We start from the raw sequence: 11,690 nt of genomic DNA, 5'->3' as shown, positions 1-11,690 counted from the left end.
AGGCTTCCAAGAATAGATACACTAATAATTTGACATTTTCATATACAACACTGGATAAAGACAAAGATTGAGGCAGAAATTTTCCCATCTCAAATCTTTCAGAATATATGACCAGGTTATAATGTTGTAAGAAACAACTACAAAATCTCAGTAGTAAGCAGACCAAAGGTTTGTTTGTCACTCATGCTAAATATCCAAATGGCTTTGCAGTGGGTTTTCCCTGCTCATTAAAGTCACTAGAAGTAACAAGATGATAGAGGTTCCATCTTAATATGTGCTTCCATAGTCACTTCAGCAGGTAGAAAGGATGACCTTCAAATTAGAATTTCCTGGACCAACATGTTCTTCAGGAATTCTCTCCCAAATACCAACATACTGCTTCTTAAGCTCACCTTCTGTCAACTTCAGCACTCGGCCACTGTGAGAAAAGACCCTGAGATGACATTATTGACAATTTCTATTCCAATATGTCTGTCCTCTCCTTCTAGCAACATCCTACTGCTGATTTACAATGTGGTATCCTTGTGAGTTCAGTGACGTATACCATCATGGCAGGAAACATTCTCCTTCCAGGCCACCTCTTCCATGGTCTCATTTCTGAACGATATTAGTGCTGGATACAGAATTCTTGGTTAATGGGTTCTTTCTTTCTTTCAGTAACTTAAAGGTGCTCTATCGTCTCCTGCTTGCATTGTTTACCATAACAGAAATCTGCTGCCATCTTCATCTCGGTTCCTCTGTCCACAATTTGTCTTTTTCTCTGATTTTTAGGTTTCCTGTTTATCACTAGTTTTAAATAGTTTGATTAATGATTCTTTTATCGAGTTTCTAAAACTTTGTAGATCTGTGGCTGTATACTTTAAATCAAATTGGGAAATATATTGGCCATTATGTCTTCAAATATTTTTTCTGCTTATTTCCCTTCTTTTCTTTCAGGAACTGCAATTCTATATACATAAATCTGCTTAAAGTTGATGCTGTCTTCATCTGTTTTCAATCTTTTATATTTCCGTGTTTTATTTTAGATATTATTTTGGTTTTTAAGTTCACTATTTTTTTTGTCTGTCATGAGTTATTAATATCTACCTTTAATTCAGTATGGTTTATTTTATGTCTTAGACAGTTTAGCTTTCATATCGATGGTTGATTTGATTCTTTTTTTAATATATACTTTCTACATCTCTAATATCAACAAGCTTTCTTCTACCTTCTTGAATAAATGGAGAGCAGTTATAAGAACTGTTTTAATGTCTTTGTCTACTATTTCAATAAGTCATTTCTGAGTCACCTGTGATTGATTTTTCTCCTTACTATGGGTTCTATTTACCTAGGATGAGGAATGCCTGGTAAATTTGTATGTTTGGGAATTTTTAATTAAGTGCTAGACATTATTAACTTTACCTTGTTGGGTGTTAGATCTTTTTGTATTCTTATCAACATTCTTGAGTTTTGTTTTGGGATGTGGGTACATTACCTTGATCTTTACAGTTTTAATTTATAAGCTCTTTTTTTTTTTAGCCTGGATCAGGGCAGCATTTAGAATATGGTTAATATTTCTCCACTACTGAAGCAAAATTCTTTTGAGTAATCTACTCAACATTCAGTGAATTGTGAAATTTTCTATTCTGCCTGGTTGAATGAAACTGGACTCCTTTTCAGTTCTGCGCGAGCTCTAAAGATTGTTTCCTCTCATCCTTTTGGGTGGTTCTTTCTCTACTTCTGGTAGTTTCCTTACATGTATGTGCTAATCAATGATCATCTGAAGACCTGAGGGAGACTCTCTGTAGATTTCTGGAGGTCTTTCTCTATGCAGCTGTGTCCTCTCCATTACTCTGCTCTGTGAACTCCAGCCAACCTAGACCCCCTGGACCTCTAGTCCCATTTTCTCAACTCAAGGAGGCCACTAGGTTCAACCTGGGTTCCCCCTCCCTACACCATGTCTGGTTTCTCATCTCTCAGGTATCACTATCCTCCTTTACCTGATGCCCAATGTCTTGAAAACTCTTGTTTAAAGTACTATGTCCAGTGTTTTAGTTATTTCAGGTTGCAGGGTATATTCAATCTCTGCTACTCCATGTTAACCAGAAGCACAAATCAATGTGATTTTTTTTAAAGGTCTGAAACTTACCTGTAATATTTGAGTTCATATGATCTGATAATATTCTGGTTTTGGTTATTTGGGATGGCACTTTCCAATCAATAGCCTTTCTTCCTCAAACTAAAATACCTTTACACCTCTCCATGTTTAGGATTCTAAAGCCAGGATCCCAATATATTAAAACATCTAGAGTAAGATCAAAAAATAGAATCATTTTGCCTACACATTGCCAAACATCTAAAATCTATATGTATCCAAATAGCCTGATGTTTGGTTTTATATAGGCCTGATATCTGAATGCTTACTTTTTCTCTTTCCTGTCAGCTGTTGGAGCTCAGCATACACAGTGAATTCCACAGTGCAAACCACAGTGAATTCACCATTCCAGAGCTAATCCCTTTCTTCTCTTCAAGCAGCTTTGGAATGCAGCTATACCTGAGCCAAGGAGGGCCCAAGAGGTTAAAAAATAAGAAATATTTCCTTTAATTTGAGATTACAAAAACCGTTCTACAAGTGGAAAGCAAAATTTTAATGACAAATCACCTTTAGTTATTTTTAAACTTGTTTATATTATTCATGACAAGAATATTTTTCTTCTCTGAGGATCATTTTGTCCCTTTCCATTTGGCTCCTGCTTTTGAGATAAAGCCATTATCAATAAACCATTTGGAAGGAGAAAAAAGGAAGATAGCTATCCCAGGCAGGAAGCCTTGTGCTCATCCTATCCAAACATCCATTGATCCAGTGACATACCCTACAGTGAAGTGGCTCAGTATCCTTAATACCAACTAAAATCTCTAGGAAAAAACTGAGAACATTTTTATTTTGTGTTCTCTCCATATTAAACATCTTCAACCCTATTATATTACTGTGCCATCACAACAGTGTTATTATTAATCACATGTCTTTCCACTATTTATAAATTATAATTTGCTATCAGTTTGTGCCAGACACTGGTCTACTTTGGGGGAAAATAATGATTTTCTATCTTTATATACTGTTAACAGTCTCTAAACACCATCAGTTACTTGGTTACTTGACAGACCTCCCTGGTAGTAGGGCATGCTCTATTTTTAAACTTTGTTAAAATCCAAACTTTATTTTTATTTTTCACAGCTTTGCAAAACATACTTCAAAGGTTATTTTCCATGATTAAGGTTAAGACCAAGAAAATTTTGTTGTTAAACTTTATTAAAACCCGCCGTCTCTATTTGTCGTGTTTGAGAATGGGAAATTATACCTTTTTCCCCCTTTTCTTTACAATGACATTTTTATGTGGACAACCACACGTATTCAAGCTTAGTTTAACTGTCCCTCAGGGAAACCTTCATTTATATTAAAATAAATGAAATTGAAAAAAATATGCTAAGTACCTAATAGTGTGGAATGTTTTTGTTTGCTGGTGTACATTACAGGGTATAAATTAGGGTAGAAAGCTACCAAATACAAATCCCTTCCATTTAGATGACGGTGTGAGGCAACATCTGGGAAGAAAAAGTCTTAAACATACAAGAGACTGGGAAGAAAGAAAGGAAAAATAATTAAGATCCATTTCTCTTAGGTTATTTAGCTTGACTGTAATTCCTGGATTTTAGGATTCCTGGTTAGAAGCTCTCCACCTAGCTTAGTATAGAGGGGCTTCATCACAAAATAACCTTCTACAATACATGCGGATTGCATCTGCCCTCACTTTGCCCTCCAGCCCAATTCATAACACTGGCAATATAAAATTCTGATCCATGAAAATCTAGTAATTTAACCTCAAAGTCCACAAGAATGGAACATGCCGGTTTTATTTAACAGTGGAAGGAATCTATCAGAGGCTCCTGAGTCCACAGGCTGGGGTGTCTGGCTTTAGAGACAAGTGGTTTAAGAGACTAATGCAAATGAGAGTCTACAGTCTGTAGACCCATGATCTGAATGTCAGGGAGACATCCTGCCTAAAGAATGCGAAGTCAGGAGCTTCAGCAGGCGAGTGTTTTCAGAATGTTGCCCAAATCTTTCAACCTGTTTGAACTCTTTCCCTTTTCTTTGCTTCTCTTTTTCCTTCTAAAATTGATACTATATCTTATGGTGGAAAATGTAAGTAACGCAAACAAAATTAAAGAAGAACATTGCAATTGCCTGTACAGTAGTAGTCCCTATTATCCAAAGTTTCACTTTCCATGGTTTCAGTTACCTGGAGTCAAACTGGGGTCTGAAACTATTAAATGGAAAATTCCAGAAATAAACAATTCGTAAGTTTTAAATCACACACTGTCCTGAATAGTATGAAAATCTTGCGCTGTCCTACTTCGTCCCACCGAGGATATGAATCATCTGTGTCCAGTATATCCATGCTATATATGCTACCCACCCATTAAGTCACTGAGTAGCCGTCTCAGTTATTAGGTCGACTGTGCCAGCATGGCAGTGCCTGTTTTCAAGCGACCCTTAGAGAATCCTAATGCTACATTACGATGCCTACGTCATTCACCTCACTTCATCTCACTACACAGGCACAAAAAGAAAAAGGGTGAGCACAGTACAATAAGATCATCTGAGCAAGCGACCACATCCACATAACTTTTATTACAGTACACTGGAATAATTTTATTATTAATTATTGTTGTTAATCTCTTACAGTGCCTAATTTACAAATTAAATTTTATCATAGGTATGTATGTATAGGAAAAAACATATTATAGATATATAGATAGAGAGATAGAGAGAGAGAGAGAGAGATAGGGTTTGATCTTATTCCTGAGGGTTTTGGAACGTATCCCCTGCAGATAATGGAGGGGCTACTCTAATCCCACCATAGAAGTAAACATGTTACCTTATGTCTTATTACAATTTTGGCTTTGTATTGTTGTTATTGTTATTTTATTAACTATTTTATGTGTAGCATTGTATAGTAATCATTTCCCATTTTATTAAAGTATCTTTAAATTTTGTTTTTCAAAATATTGAAAAATATTGCCAACATGTGGATGCGTCATGTATTTAGCTTTTTTTCCATTTGGGGCATCTTGCTTGTTTCTAGCTTTCTATTCTTACAAACAATGTAGCAATGACCATCTTTGCTCATAAGTCTTTCTATGCATTTTTGGCTCTGGTATATTTCTAGAAACAAAATTACTAGATATAAAATATTTTAAATATTTTAAATCTCCCAATGCAAATAACAATACTATTTTGCAGAAAGGTCAAATCTGTTAATATGCCCACCTTGAGTATATGAGAATGCTTGCATTTCTGTATCATTACAGCATTAAGAAATATATTTTATACTAAGATATTAGGACAAACTTTATCTCATTGTTATTTTTATTTTTGGTTTTTCATTACTTGCATATAACATATAAAGGTTACATACTTCATAAGTTAAATAGGTATCTATTTCTCTACTGAAAACTGTCTATTCGTGCCACTTGTTCATTTATCTTCTGGGGTTCTAGAGTTTTTCTCATTGAGTTGTATGAACAAAATACACATGAAGAATATTAAACACTTCTTATCAAAATGTGTCGCAAACGTTCCAATTCATTTAATTGTCACTACAATAATTTTACATACTTTTTTCTATGTAACCAAATCTATACTATTTTCCTTTTATTGCCCTTTACATTGTTTTATTTGCTGTTTGTTTTTTACAGAGCTGCAGTACAGTAGCATGCTAAGAGTAAGACAGACTGTGACTCAGACTCACTCCCAACAAATCAAGAGCTGTTTGTCATGAACAAAACCTTTGCAGGAAAAGTTCATCAGCAAATGAATAGGTTTCTCCTGTCTAAGTGATCTTCAGCTACAGGCTATGTAAACACTGTTGAAAAGTCTTATCCATACCAATGAACTGTGTCTCAAGTATATACCATTGAGTCCTCTCATGGTCATGGTTTAAAACACATGGTCAATGTTAAATTGGTAATCTCACTTATCTTGTAATCATTTGCTTCATACTTCTGTCAAATATTTGCTTATCACCTACTCTGAATTTGGTCAGATTGGAGAGCATCCCAGTTTAAAACAAGAGCATGCTCTAAATTAAGATTCAATACCTTAAGAACATTTTTGAGTGAATTATTATACGGCAAACCACTAGATGAGTGTACTCTTCTGCTTCCATCTGTTTGCCATTTGGGGTCATCAGAGCCATCAGCAATAAGGGCCAAATGAGGAGCAGCTAACGGGAGTGAGAAGCAAATTGTGGCTGTTCATTAGGCGGCATAAACAAAACTGCAAAATAAGAAGTGGAATAAATTGGGTCCTCCCTGGACCTAGGATCTGGAAATAAGCTTTCTCAAATGTATTCAGACTTTTCCTCCCAGAGGCAATAATGACAAGCCCATTTTGACTCATCATCAAAATAGCCTCTATCATCCTGTTCCAGCTGCATTTCTTTAGAATTAAAACTTGGATTTGGAGTTGGATTCAAAACATAATCAAGGACTTGTTCACAGCAGGACAATTTTCAAATCTCCAAATTCCCTTAAAAAAGAAAAAAAAAAGGCAGCCAAGAACCAAGAAACACAAGCATGTAAGATGTTCCTGTTTTCTGACAAAGAAAGAGAAATGCTATTACGAACCCTGCCACATCACACCCCTCCACTCCCCACCCCAACTGATGTCTGAGGGACATCTGGTTGGCTATCTTGTGGACTCCTTTATAACTTTTATTAAGACCATAACAGTGCAGTGCCTTGAATAGGGGTCTGACTCAGCCCCATTGTTCCTTGGTAACCTTCGTCAGTGGCTCTTGGCCTAAAAATTGCATACTTGTCCTGTTCCCATTCGTATGTGAGCTTCCACTCCCTCAAATAATCACAGGTTTTGTAGGTCTCTGTCCTATGATCCTCGCTGTATACTTCCATTCACAGGTTCTTCCCCCCCCCATACCCCCCACAACTTCTACAGGTTGTAGAGCTATATCTACTACTTGTTTTCCCACGTGGTTGCTAACACACAGTCCTTGCAGAACTGAAGTAAGACTGGTATAGTCTCCCTCTCATACTCTGTCTCTCTGCTTTTTCTCATCTCTTCCCATTCCATTGGACCTGATGATTAAAATGATGAGAAAAATAAAACACTGCCCAAAGAGGGCAAATAAATAAGGTCTGATTCTTCTCCATCTAGCTGAAACATAAACCAGGGTGTACGCTTCCAAAAGTAGAAAAGAAAAAACTTTTACAAGGCGAACAGCAAATTACCCTCCAAGGTGGTCTGACGCTTCTGCAATTTACACCAGAACACTCTAGGACTATATGTACAGACTGCTGCGTAGCTGACTTAGGATGGGTCAAAAGTCAGCCCTCTGAGCGATACTCCCTCCTGAATGTTCTGAATGTTGGAATTCACAGGGCTCTTTCCTTTCTCTCCTGCCAGGATCATCTAGATTAAGTGTGAGACATCACTGGCTGACTTGGCCAGACCAAACATGTACTCAAATGGATGACCTGACCATCATTCAATAGGATTCCTTAAATTCTGCAGTTTGGTTATCAAAACAACCAACAAATATTTGGCTATATGCTTGGCTCTCACAGACACTATAAAGGTAAATAAAACACATCCCTGCTCTTGAAGAACTCACAGTCAAGTGCCAATACAGTGCATACACCTCATGAAAGAACAAAGAAAAAGTACCGTGGAAACACTAACTCCAAAAACAACTTTTTTGTTGTTGTTGAAGTGCTTAATGGAAAGTGACCAGTTTAGCCTAGGGTGCTGACATATATTCACTAAGTGACTCCTATGATCCAGGCACTGTAATAGGCACTGGGGAGGCAGAAGTGAACAGAACGCCTAGCTTCGTGTAGTGGTAAGTCGAGCTTTAGAGAAAAACCGAGAACAAATAAATACATTCATTAAAGTACAATTTTAAATTGTGGAAAGTGCTACAAGGAAAACAACAGGGTGGTATATAAAAAGGAGTGGCAGGGAGAATGAAAACCCAGAAATCAAGGAGGGGCTTGATTTCTTAGAAGAAATGGCATTAAAGTTAAGACGTGAGAGGAAATGACATTCCAGTCAGAGCATAGAGAGGAGATGTGGAGGTACCTGGGCTTGCAGTAGACTTGAATTTGGTGTTAGCATTTTAGTGATGTTTGTTACTATAGTGTATCATAACTTATTCTGACTAATAAAGAAAGAATGGGAGAACTGATTAGACTCTTCTCACATTGTACTTTTTCCCTTGTAAGTATTCTCGTTGTTTTCATAGGTGTGTTTTATTGCCCATATTTGATGGGAAGTTCGTGATTGTTCTTGTTAATTAATTCTCCTCTTTCCCTGGCCAATATTCTGATAGCAAATAATAATAATAACCCCTTCACTGAGTTACTGTGACAAATAAACTGCAGCCTAGATAATCAAAATGTATTCCACTCTCTGCCTTCTTTTCTACCTTCCATCTTTTCTTTCTTCCTTGCTTGCTACCTTCCCTCCTTCCCTAATTCTCTCTTCTCTTTCTCATTCACTTCACTTCCTCTCTCCTTCCCACCCTCTGTAAACAATGGCTGCTCCATACATGCTACCAATTACCCGTTAATTGATAAAATCATCCCCAACGTGCTAAATACTGTGTGCTTCTCATCTTCCGCAATTTTCTTCTTTGTCTCTCTTCTTCCACCCCAGACCTCCTACTCTGGTCCAGGCTAACTCCCTTTGCTCTTTCTTCTTCTTTGACATGGTCCAGGGATTCGGCCTGACCATTTTAGGAGGATGTTGGGAGTGAGATCTTCCACTTCCCAGAAGTTCTTTTTGGGTTTCTAGACTGGATAGTGGGACCCTATCTCCCCAGCCCTCTTTATATATAATGCCTCCAAGCCCCTTTTCTAGAAAACTTCTAGTATTATCATAATCAGAAACAGCCAGGGAATCACCAAATCCTTTGGCAAGTGGAAATCACAGAGTTTCAGGAACCTTACAAGTCCTTAGGCTCATGGTGCCAGCGTGAACTCCTGCTCCCTCTCTACAGTGGTAACTAACCAGAGGACCATGAATTTAAAGTACCCTGGAAAGGGAAGGATAAGCAAGTTTCAAGCTAGCCCACCCCACTGGCACTCCATGGCCAGGACGGCACATAAGCAGCCGGTGCTGGGCGAGGGAGCTCCCCTATTACTTACATGACTCTGGCCACTGTTCCCGAGGTTCTCCTTTACCCTTACATTTACCCAGGTCCTGCCCTTCCGCTTTGCCTCCAGTGTTGAGCCCTAGACTCAGCTGTTGTCTCTGTCAGCAGATGGTGCTTCAGGATTTTACCTTTCAAAGTCCTCTGTCTGGTATGCCTGGGCTTGGACATTTCCTCCATTTATTTGAGGCCAACCTTCCGAAGTCACCTTTACTCTGACTGGACTAGAGCAGCCCAAGATGGAACTGGGCATGTATGAAGGACCTACAAACAAATCCCTCTTAAGAGCAAACATAGGGTTCTATCTTTTTAGATGAGGTAACTGCAAGAAAAAGTAAATACTTTGAGCCATTCTTATTATGATTATATGTGTGTGTATATATATATATATATATATATATATATATATATATATATATATATATATATATATGCCTGGCTTTCCAACCAGAGCTCTATTTAGGCTGAAACTTTTTATTGCACATCTTTGTATCTACAGCTAACAACACTGCCCTGCATGTAGTAAGCGCTTAATATAGGTTTGCTTAATTGAATTGGTTAGTAAGTCAGGGAGGGACTGCTCAAGAAGTGGGGTGAATCAGAGGAAATTTCTCTTCCCTTCTTTGCCAAGTAGCCACTTTGAATCCGTCTGTTGTCATTTGAGAATGTCCCCGAGAAAAAGCAATGAAGCAATATGGTTCTTGAGTCCACAGTCCGTTTCCTCAACGGGAGGTTATGTTTTCCGCTTGAAAAGAAGGTTGGCCCGCTTTTCAAAAGTTCACTTTAGACCACTTTGCTTTTACAAAAGACCTACATTGGTACCTGTTTTAGCTAACCAAAAAAAATCCAAAGAGGGTTTTTTGCTTTTACAAAAAAAAAAAAAGGAGAAAAGTGAAAATATTGTTCAGTGTTTGCTCTGCAGGAGCCAGTTATAGAGGCAGGACATACTTGTAAGTAAAACTACACCATACATACGGAATTTCTGTACGTACTATATTACTTTATATAGGCTGTGTATTTATCATATCATTCCTGCTTTAACTATATGTTAGTGTTATTTTAGGTTTTATATGTTACGGGGTATGATTTGGTAGGTGATTTGGGGGTCTGGGAACCCTTCCAAATTTTCCCCACATAAACTAGTGGTAATTGCCTCTTTACGCCAGTTTGGCTTACAAAAGTTTTCACAGGAACACGGTACTTTTGGATAGCGGGAGAAACCTGTACAGCAAAACTAAACTGTAGTCTTTCAGTGACCATCAACACGAAGAAAACTCCTTTGGTCTATGTTTTCATGATGCCAAATATTTGGATAAGAATTAAAATGTGCAGACAACATGTCTCAAAAATCTATGCATGTGTGACACCATATCAACAAAATATCCATTTACTTAACCAGACTTCTCATTGTCTATCCAGGAATCTGGCTTGTTTATGTCAGTGAAAGTGATGGCAATACGTGTGACAGTCCCGGAGCTGTAAGGCACTGTGGCTCTGAATGACACCAGTCCCTATGACTGAGGGAGATAAGAATAAACACAGGCAAATCATGAGCGTTTCGGTGACATTTCAAGTCAGAAAAGGGAAATAATGTTGGTGCTATAAAATGCTCCTGTGCTTTCCTGTCCCTTTCCTGTCTTTTCTCCACAGCCCAATTTCTACCCAACATACAATACACCTGATTCATTTTATTTAATTCTCACTCCATTTCTCAGAACATAAGCTCCAGGAGGACAAGGACTTGTCTCTATTTTTGTTCACTGATCTATTTGAAATATTTTTAATAGACTGTGGTATAAAGTAAATGCTCAATAAACATTTGTTGAACAAATGAGATGGCCTGAAGGATAGCTATTTGCCAAGGAATTCACAAATCAGAAAGTAAAATAGCCTGTTAAAAAAAACCAAAACCAAAAACGATACTTTCCCCCCTCCAAAATTAAAAGAAAATGCTTTGTGACTTAATGAATCCTGGCTCAACTAAAATCTAACTTTGTGACTATAAATTATTTGCTTAACATAGTATTCCTTGGTTTCTCCATCTGGAAAATGGGGAAACAGTACCATTTGAAGAGTTTTAAGTATCAAAAAGAAGCAATGGCTGTAAAAGGTTAAGTTAAAGATGTAGTGCTGGAGCTTAGCATGGATGGCTTTTCATAAAATTAAACGATTATCTCAGTCCATTTGCTTATTAAACTGGCACAATTCCATTTCAGCTTTTGTTACTTGCAACCATGCATTAATCAGTTTTCTATATTTCTGTTGCTTCCAAAGTATAGCTATTATTCATTTTATTAACCATTCCCAAACAAAACTGCCATTTCTATACTTCAAATTTGCCTTCAAAGCCACAAACTTTTTAATAAATATAGACATAACATTAAATCCAATCTAACTGATACTTATTAAAAATCCGAAATGGCATTTCTCCAGGGTAATCACCCTTCCTCCCAATATGTTTAATAGAAAACCAGTCTTTCT

At 37.4% G+C, this 11,690-nt stretch overlaps 1 long non-coding RNA gene across 2 annotated transcripts in view; it reads right to left on the bottom strand.

Annotated features, from left to right (window-relative positions):
- LOC109373327 (uncharacterized) overlaps positions 1-11,690 on the bottom strand; it is a 436,631-nt gene that overhangs the window by 164,666 nt on the left and 260,275 nt on the right. The window lies entirely within an intron of this gene.

This window comes from Hipposideros armiger, unplaced genomic scaffold (genome assembly GCF_001890085.2).
Source record: "Hipposideros armiger isolate ML-2016 unplaced genomic scaffold, ASM189008v1 scaffold_707, whole genome shotgun sequence".
Taxonomy (NCBI): domain Eukaryota; kingdom Metazoa; phylum Chordata; class Mammalia; order Chiroptera; family Hipposideridae; genus Hipposideros; species Hipposideros armiger.
Note: the sequence above shows the minus strand (reverse complement) of the source record. Positions and strands in the feature narration are given on the sequence as shown.